General features: G+C 41.4%; 1 long non-coding RNA gene across 1 annotated transcript; it reads left to right on the top strand.

Moving 5' to 3' along the window:
• The first annotated feature begins 1,130 nt into the window (after positions 1-1,130).
• Positions 1,131-3,479, top strand: LOC121058091. Its single transcript, XR_005814068.1, has 3 exons — positions 1,131-1,263; positions 1,606-1,723; positions 1,835-3,479. It is a non-coding gene; the product is annotated as an uncharacterized LOC121058091 (long non-coding RNA).
• The last annotated feature ends 5,759 nt before the right edge of the window (positions 3,480-9,238 follow it).

Raw genomic sequence — 9,238 nt, forward strand, 5'->3', positions numbered from 1 at the left:
CCCCTGAGGTATTTTTCAACTAAAAAGTCATATTCTTGTTGTTACGAACAGCTGCATGTTTTATTTATACGATGAACACAGCGAATACAAGGCCTATGTTGGAAAAAAAACAGGAAGACACACTGTATGAAAACAAGAATATTATCTATTTGATCCTTACATGAACAGGAGAACTTTGAGGCTGGAAGTATGAGAGGCCAGAGGGTAAGGTTATGCACTGATGTAAAAAAAAAAAAATCAATTTGTTCTGTTTCTTTTTCTCTCTCTCTTCTCTTTTTTTTTTTTTTTTTCCCTTGGCAATTGTTCATGAAGAAAAAAGGCTCACACAGATTGTTTAATATATGCCTTTTGGATTCAAGTGCACAGGAACCATAGAAACCTGCACAGAGAAATGCTGCAGCAAGTAAAATTGTAATCATAATAATAATTAAAAAAAAAAAAAAAGGAGGCTGAGGAGAATTGAAGCACCACAAGGTATCAAGGCAATGGGTTGCACCATGGCCAACATTTTATCGTTTCTTTCTTTTCGTCTTGTTATCTCTGTGGTAGGCAATTGCCAGCTATAACCAGTGATTGTTTTCTCCTATAAAAGTATTATAACAATGTCCCAAATAGTAAATAATAATAATATATTAAAAATAAATAAGTGGCAGCAATTCTTTAATGAATTAATGCAGGGGAAAGAAATTAATACTTGCAGTAGTCTCCTTAAGAAGGCCCATGTACTCTGTATAACAAGATGCGTGTACCAAGGGAAGAGGATCACAGATGTGATGCCTGCTCAGGTTTTACCTGGGTTCCTCCCTCTCCAAGGAGCAACTTCAGTGGGGATTGCCAAACAGACTTTACTGCTACATAGCTGACAGCAGTAAATGCTGTGACTTGAGATGAAGAGATGAAAGTGGGTTTCCATTCTTCTCTCCCTCTCCTTTCATACTTGCCTGAAATTGGATTAGTCCTTTGCTGTGACTGAAACTACAGTGACAGCTTCCTAAAGGTGGCTGGGCAATAGACCTTTCCCCATGGTTTTCCCACAAGGTACAAGTCAGTTCAAACCTTAAAAAATCAGGATAGCTGATAGCTAGCACAGATTGAAACAAGATTTCAGGTTTTCAACCTATGCTGTGAAGAATTAATTGATTCCTAAGAATTAAGTGTGTCTTCAGTTGTTTTCTTTCCCATCAGTGTGGATAAGGAAGCTGAAGGGAGATGACAGAGTGCTTACCTGGGCGACTTGCCTGTCTCCATGACTGCTGCAGACAGGTAACACTTGCATTGGTGGCTCTCTGTGATGAGGCAAAACAGCAGAAGTGTAGTGCCTGGTCTCATCAGTCACAGGCTCTGCACGTCTAATGTAGTTTTGTCTAATGACACCTGCTTGTTAAGAATACTGAAGCCAAATTATTTTGGGATGAAAATCAGAGAGATATTTGCTCATTGATGTGCCATGTTTAGATGGTTTCACTCTGTCTGGCCTTTTTTTTTTTTTTTTTTGTCAAAACCATGCAAATTTATGACAGTTTTTTTTTTTTAATTTATTTCATTTGTTTAATAAATCATGATCTTATGCATATTTGAATTACCTTTTTGTTCATGCATTTTCAGAATTCCTACTCACAAGAGAGGAGACACAGGGAGAAGGTCGACCTTCTCCCATGGCAGATGGGTACCACTGGGAATCCTGTTATAAACAAAGAGTGCAGATTACTTTGCTCTTTTCCAGGTAAGCCATCCCAACATCTCCAACCCAAATGTTTATCAATCGCTGAAATACAGCAGCATCTGGGTATTCCTCACTTTCCTTTTTTTTTTTTCTTTTTTTTTTTTTTTTCAGGATTATGTGGGCTAAACTGTGGCAGCAAACAGATGCTCTGAGACATAAACTTTGTGCTAAGTATTTGCACAGCATAAGTTTAAGATAGAGGCATATGATTCCTCCTGGAATACCTGTGATGATTTCAGAGGTGATTGCTCCCCCAGGTGGAGGAAAAATGACGTCTTTTCTTCCACTTCAGGGCGAGTAAGACAGGGTAGGTTAAACTGGCTTCTAGTGAATATTAAATAAATCTGGCAGCTGGCACAGGACTGATTAAGGAAAGCTCAAGCAATCAGTTCTCCTGATTCACAGGGAGTAGAGCTCACCTCCAGCAGGGAAGCTATAGCACATGGATTGACAGTCATTTCTGCACAGCACATCTGACCATGGTTAAATTAGCCTCTGAGGCCCCAGCCCAAGCAATTGAGTAACAAGTTTTTGGAGCCAGTCCTTGGAAGGTTGAATTTCTCAGATAAGAAATGGAACAAAGAAACAAACAAACCACCCAGGCTCAAGCCCATAGCAGGTCAGATAATAAAATGTTCGGTTTTATTTCTTCCCCAGTGGCCTGAAAGGATGATTATAACTGATCATCAAAGTGTGCTCTGACAGCTACTCCCAAACTCATTGAGACTTAAAGAGGTTAGGAGAGAATTCCCCTAGGCATTCTGGCGATGGAGTTATTGATGGATCTGTTGCATGGTTGGATAAAGCTTGATTACCTCCTGTGTTGTGGGCTAGGAATAATCCACACACCTGCTGGAAGAGTGAGAGGATTAATAGCAATTAATGCATTAATTTTGCCTTACTGTCTTTTTGATATTTATTGTTTGCTTTTATTTATCAATTTATTTATTGAATATTTATTGATTGCAATTTTTTTGCTTTTAGAGGAAATATTCATCATTCTTCTCTCACAAGCAGGGGGAGTGTTCTCTCCTGCCTAGAGATGTGCCATATCCATTGCTTCCTACCAGGCCTCCTTCCTCTCCTTGTCCTGGCTTTCCCCATCAGGCCGAGTCAGCACCTGCAGTGAAGTTTCTCTCTGGCTTAAACCCAGGGAGCTTTCTTCCCACGTAAATCACCTTGGTGAGGCTGCTGATACATGCTAGGGCTTCCACAGAGTATGGAATCAGACCTTCGCCTGGCCCAACATGGTCCTTTTGGTCCTCTTCCCACAGCCTCTTTTTCCTTCTAGTTCCCTTGAACGGCTGTGTGTCTCGCCAGCCTTCTCCTTTCTTTTTATTGTGATTTGCACCTCTTGCTCATTCAAAATGGGTCTGTTCCCTCCCTTGGGTTGCATGGGTGCCACCAAAGGCATAATTAAGCATAAATTCTTTGCTTGTCCCAGGTAGGTCTGAAATGGCTGAGAGAGGTTTTCAGGGGAGTTTCCCTGTACTTTGGTACGCTGAAAGTCCTCTGGGTTGTGTCAGTGAGGGAGCTGGCCGCAGTGTGCTCAGGGAGGGCTGGACTCTGCATTGAAGATGTCACATACTCTCTAGAGCATCTGTGGGGTGTCTGGGAACCATGAAGCTTATCTGAGTTTAGAGGGGAACCTCTACGAGACTCTGTGCAGAGGTGCAAGTCACATTCCTGACACCAGCTTCCAATTTCTACTGCACTTCAAATCACTCCTACAAAACAAGGGGCAAGAAGGCAGGAAGAAAAATCCAGGCAAGGAGCAAGACCATTTTTTGACTATTTTTGTTCTTGGAAATGGTTGGCCTCTTCTTGCTAAAGTTTTCCGGAAGGATCAGTCAAAATTAGATATCACATATGGAAAATTTCAGTCCAGACAGATGAAGTTTTGCAAGGAATAATTAGCTCAGAAGTGGGCCTTCGAATAGGAAACGCTCAGCCACCTTCATAGCAGGCAACACTACTAAATTTGCTATGACTAAGCCTTGGTATTGATTTTGTTGGCTGGTAGTGGAGAGATAGTTTGTCTGACTCCTGTAATTTAATTCAGTTAATTAGAACAAATGACTATGTCATTTGCCAGGACCACTGCTTACTTGCCTGTTTTCTTTTTCCATGCATAACTCCTCGTATGCTGCCACAGGGACCATTAAACCACGGAATAAAGTTCCCACAAACCGACACTCTCTTTTTATATCTGAATTCTATCTCTTTGCTGTAGCTAAGCCAAATGTTTAACTAACCATGCTGCATGATTTCCAAGACTCCCAATGGGAACTGCTTGCAAAGATATATTTATTGTCCAGCATGCATATACTGCCCCTATCCAATTAGGGCATTTTAGTCATGGTGCTACTCGTGCTGAGGGTCACACAGTGCGAGGACCTCCCTTTAAAAAGAAGAAGATAGCTGCAAAGGCTGTTTATATTTGCTTGGTGAGTCAGAGGCTGTGGAGATAAGCTTCAGAGTGAATGAGACAAGGAGTCTAGGTTTGGTAACCTTGCCAGACTGCATCTTAAGCTATTTGCTGCCTGAACATGCCTCCGTCCTGACACCAGCTTTGTCAGTCAAAGGGTGTTTTGAAGCAGCTAAGTACAGGTTTTGTGCTATTCTTTGTCACCTTGTTTTTCAGTTTTCAGTTTAAGAGGCAGCCAGCTAAATCTGTTTCTGAGTATTGTAGATGAGTATTGTAGATGATGTTGCACTAAGGGGCTGTTCGTGTAGGGGCAGATGTGGAATAAGGCTTTTCTCCCTCTGCCTCTCTCCAGAGAGGAAATTCAATCAAGCTGTTATTTTGCTGTATCTAGAAAATAGGAAACTTCCCTCACAAAGGGTGGTGCTGATTAGGAGAAAATTGGTACAAAGAGTGCTCAGCTGGAACGGGAACAAGGGAGAGGTGACAAGCCCAGGACATGTTTCCACAGTGAACATTGCTGTTCAGGGTCATACCATGAGTTTTTCTGCCCCAGCTCTTCATTCCATCGTAATCTTTTTCTTCATCTCCTCCTCCTCCTCCAGGGAGACTCATCTACGCCCCACAGGAACGCTGCTCATCTATACGGCAGGGCTGGGAGCCAGGAGGGCTGCCTTTAGGGGCAGGTGGGGAAAGCCCAGCTCTCCTCCCACCCTTCATCTCTGCTGCTGAGCACCAGGAGTTGCTTTTGGAGCAGGTGGTGGAGCCAGGAATTAAGAGGTGCTGGGGCTGGGTTGTGCAAAGAGTGGCTGGGCTGGGCCGTGCTCTGTTGCATGATGCAAGGCAGGGCGTGATGTCTGTGCTCTGAATGCTGTGTGTTTTATTTATAAACATGTGCCTGAACAACTCGAGGGTTGCTGGCTTTACATTTGTGTAACACTGCGATACACTTGGGGTGGCAGATCGCCCATCAGCAGGCTGAACTCGTTCCTGCCCTTGTTTGGTATGACAGCAGAGCACTTCAAAGCCCAAGATGTTCTGAAAAGGGCATTAAATGCCCTCACAAAAACCCAGGTGAGACATGCTTAAGTAATGTTAACCCTTTACTGGGTCCCATTTTATTAATGACAGCATAGCCCATCACTCATCTCAACTTTCCTTATGGGTTTATCAGGTCTTTTGGCTCTACCCACGTGGGCTTCAGACAAACCACATCTCCACCTTCTCTTTGTAAAGGGTTTATTTTTTTAAAAGTAGTTTGATGTCAAAAGCAACCTGTCCTCACAGCCTTCTACATCAATCACTACGATGATTAGTGACTAGCCACAGAAAGCTAAGCAAAGACTAGAACAAGTGGCACAGTCTGAGGAGGAAAGCGGTACTTTTCAGAGTCCTCACGGAAACCAAAATTAGTTTTTAACACCCTGTGGTGCGGTGAGAATCTTTAGCAATCAGTGTTCAGAGAACTGCTCGGATATGTCTGAGATGACACCCAGCATCAAATGCTGCTGGCTTCTCCCATGGATCCTAGAGGACATCAGAAAGTGTGCTTGGTAGCTGCCTTGGTATGGTGAGTGTAATCTGGAAAGAGAAGGACCTCCCCAGGCAATAGAAAACTCTCCACAGACATGCAAAGCTGGCTACTGCAGAGGTTGCCATATTCCTTCTTGCACAGAGTCCAAAAGAAGACGTACAGCAGAAGCGTAGTTAGGCTTCAGCCAAGCTGTGCCCCGTTGGACTGGAGGCCTGAGCAGTTTCAAAGAACCAAGGAGCGGGGAAGACTTTCTCATCACTGCCTCCCGTAGAGCTTGGGCTTTCTTTGCACTGAGTTGTCAGCCCTGTCGCCTTTGGAGGCTGGTTTAGTTTGTACCCTCTGAGAGAGCACTGTCCCTTAGGGTCTGAGAAGGGCTGGGGCAGTAACAGAGGTGGGATCCACCAGCAGTCCCAGCTGAGGCAAGGTAACAAGTCAGACTGGAGCCCAGTCAGCACCAACAGAGGCACGCCGCGACATGGGTTTGAGGTCCATACAGCCAGTCAGGGACGGAGACACGACTCTGACTGGGATGCTCAGTTGCTGAGGGAGGCCAAAAGGGACAGGGCTAGGTGCAGCCATTCTGCAGTGCAGCCGAAGCAAGGATGGGGCCAGGGCAGCTCCTGGTTTACACATTTCAAATCTTAACACTTGGCTTTCTCTGCAGGGGTTTTGTGGCATACTGTTTTGTAACAAATATCTTGTTTTGTTAAGCTGCTGATATGGTGAAGTATGCATTAATACAGACTTCATAACTTATGCTTTTCTGTACTTCTTCATCACTATCATGAAGTCCTTTATGAAATATTAAGGGTCTAGTCAAATGATGCCATTTCAGGAATAGCACTGAAACATCTTGACAATGAAATTAACTTCCTCAAACCAGGATCACCTCATTGTTTTTATTGAAACAGAATATTTGGTTTGATAAGAAATAAGGAACAAAATGAGCTGAAAGCAATGCCGAACAAAACATCTTGTATTTCCCATCATCTATAAATGACATTCTCCAGATTTATGCACATGCACTTATTTCAGCGTGTGGGCCCAGAAAACAGTACTGGGATGGTTAAAGTGTGGTGGAGAGTACTGTAAGAGCAAATTTCCGTAACCCTGGCAACATCCTGACTTGGAAATGTCTAGCTTCTTGCTTTGTCTGCCTTGTTTCTCTTAAAGCTAGCAATGAGGTTAAATTTACTAGTTTTCTTACAACACTGGAAATACATGTGAAGATAAACACTTCAAGTGATTATAAAGACATTAGCTAGAATGGCATTGAGAGTGACATTTTGTTACTAATTTTACTAGAGGAAATGTACAGACTGTATTGTGTGCTGCAAAATTATTTCACACACTTTGAGTTTTTTTTTTTTTTAAGAAGTTATCCCTCTGCTTGCTCGTGTGAATGTGTTTGAGAACATTAATATTTGAGTACTTCTCCAAGTTAAAAACATGCTAGGAATTCCAATATGACTGAGGAAACTAACTTCTCAGGTCTAGAATGAAGAGAAATGGCAATAACAGTAGGGCACTTTTTTTTTTTTTTTTTTTGATTTTTTGTTAGTGACAGCCTTCCTCATTAATTGCCCACAGAAAAATCCAAAGGGACTGTTAACATCGTATATATGATTTTCACAACACAGGCCTCTGAGCCTTATTTTATGTGTCACATCTATGGCTTCTGAATTAATTACAGTGTATTTTGAAAGACTCCCAGGCTGGATTTCATTTTTCCTGGCTTCAGGTGCTTAAAATGCTGATGAAGACTTGTTGCATTTGAGCTGTTTAAAATCTCTTCAGAATCCAAATAGAGAAACGGGCACTTGTAAGACTGATCAGCAAAAAAAGAAGGAATGGATCAACCAAAAAATTACAGTTTGGAAATCAAGAAGATTATGACTAAAGTCAGAACTTCAAGAAAGGCACTCATTTAGAGTTTGTAATGCACATTCAAACAAGTAAGATGTTTCTTCATCAATATAGATGCCCAAATAGACATATTATGGTAATCTAAGGACAGCCTTACAAATAATTCTGTTTTACCTCATTTTCAATTGAACCAAGTAATTCTGAACTTGGTGATAAGATATGTTGACTCAAATTTGAATTCAAAGAGCTGAATGCTGGTAAACTATGCAGTGAGACAGTATTCAGAATTATTGAAAGACTAATTAAAAGCAAGGAACTGGATGGGTAATGGGATAAAACACAACATGACTTATAGTCTCCTGACAATAGATTGTGCCAATTTTACCTAATACTTACCTCTTATGAATTAATTATTTTTTGATACAGGGGAGATTAGATAGCTCCAGTCTGTCTGGACTTCAGTAAACCATTTCCTCATTGGAGATGATTAATCTGTCTGGAGTTTTGTGTATTGGTTAGTGTGATAGTTAAGGAAATGGCAAATAAGCAGATGGCAAGAAGCATGCAGTGGAGGGGAACTAATCAATAGGAAGAAAGAGAAGACTCGGATTCCTCAGGGATTGGATGTGGAACTCAGAAACATCTTAGAGTTTGTCAGAAAAAGCAGGAACACACTAGTGAACCCTTTTCATCATAACAGCTGGGAGGTAGGAGCAGTACAGGAACAAGAGGATGGTCTTAAATCTTGACATAATAGAGGAGTAATGAAATTGTAAAAGTCAGAATTACAACACTGCTAAGTAGCAAAAATTCCTGCTGTAAGCTGGAATTCATCAGCTGGAAACAAATGAGGAAGGAAAATGACCTCGTTATACTGAACAGCTAGCTGCAGGATGAACAGATTGAGGCACAACTGTGGGAAGGCTAAAGAGGGGTCTTTGGCTGGATCATGCAAAGTACATCCCGCGGAGACTGGAAAAATCTCATTTACCTTACCAGAACCACTGGTAATTTCTCACCCAAAACATTGTGCATCGTTGAGAGGATCCATCCTTTTTGAAGAGGAATAAGAAGTGGGGTAAAAGGGAGAGAGGATGCTCAGAAGAGAGGAGAGCCTGTTTTCATACAGTTAACCAAGGGGCTTTACTGCATTTAACTGACCTAAATGTTGATACAAGAATGACTGGAAAAACATGGACAAGAATGATTTCAAAGTGGAAATGTTCCAACTGGTAGTTGGTTTCTAGTAAGAGTAAAAAAAAAAAAATCAATGTTATGTACTTATCTCTTTATGAAAAAATGTGTACGACATGGCTAATACAGATGACAGAAGTCTGGAAGTCTGGTTCTGATGATCTGAGAGGACTCTTCAGTCTTCTTTGCTCAATGAATCTCCTCTCATTGTCATTTTCTCAAGAAGTGGAGAAGAATTTTGGTAAATATCCACTGAGTTCTCATGTCTTTCAAATAGGCATGCAATGGCAATGTGAAAAGGTGACATAATTGATGTCTAAGTATTGATCTCATCAGATATTCAATATGGTGGTTTATTTGGAAAAAAATCCAATTAAAATAAACACTGTGTGGAGAATACAATTTTTCAGTAGTAAGTAATATGTAGTGAAGAAATGTTCTTGATACATTTACATAATCAATTGCTGTTCCTCATACACTCAATATTTCTCATCTA

The sequence above is a fragment of the Cygnus olor genome, chromosome 1 (genome assembly GCF_009769625.2).
Source record: "Cygnus olor isolate bCygOlo1 chromosome 1, bCygOlo1.pri.v2, whole genome shotgun sequence".
Taxonomy (NCBI): domain Eukaryota; kingdom Metazoa; phylum Chordata; class Aves; order Anseriformes; family Anatidae; genus Cygnus; species Cygnus olor.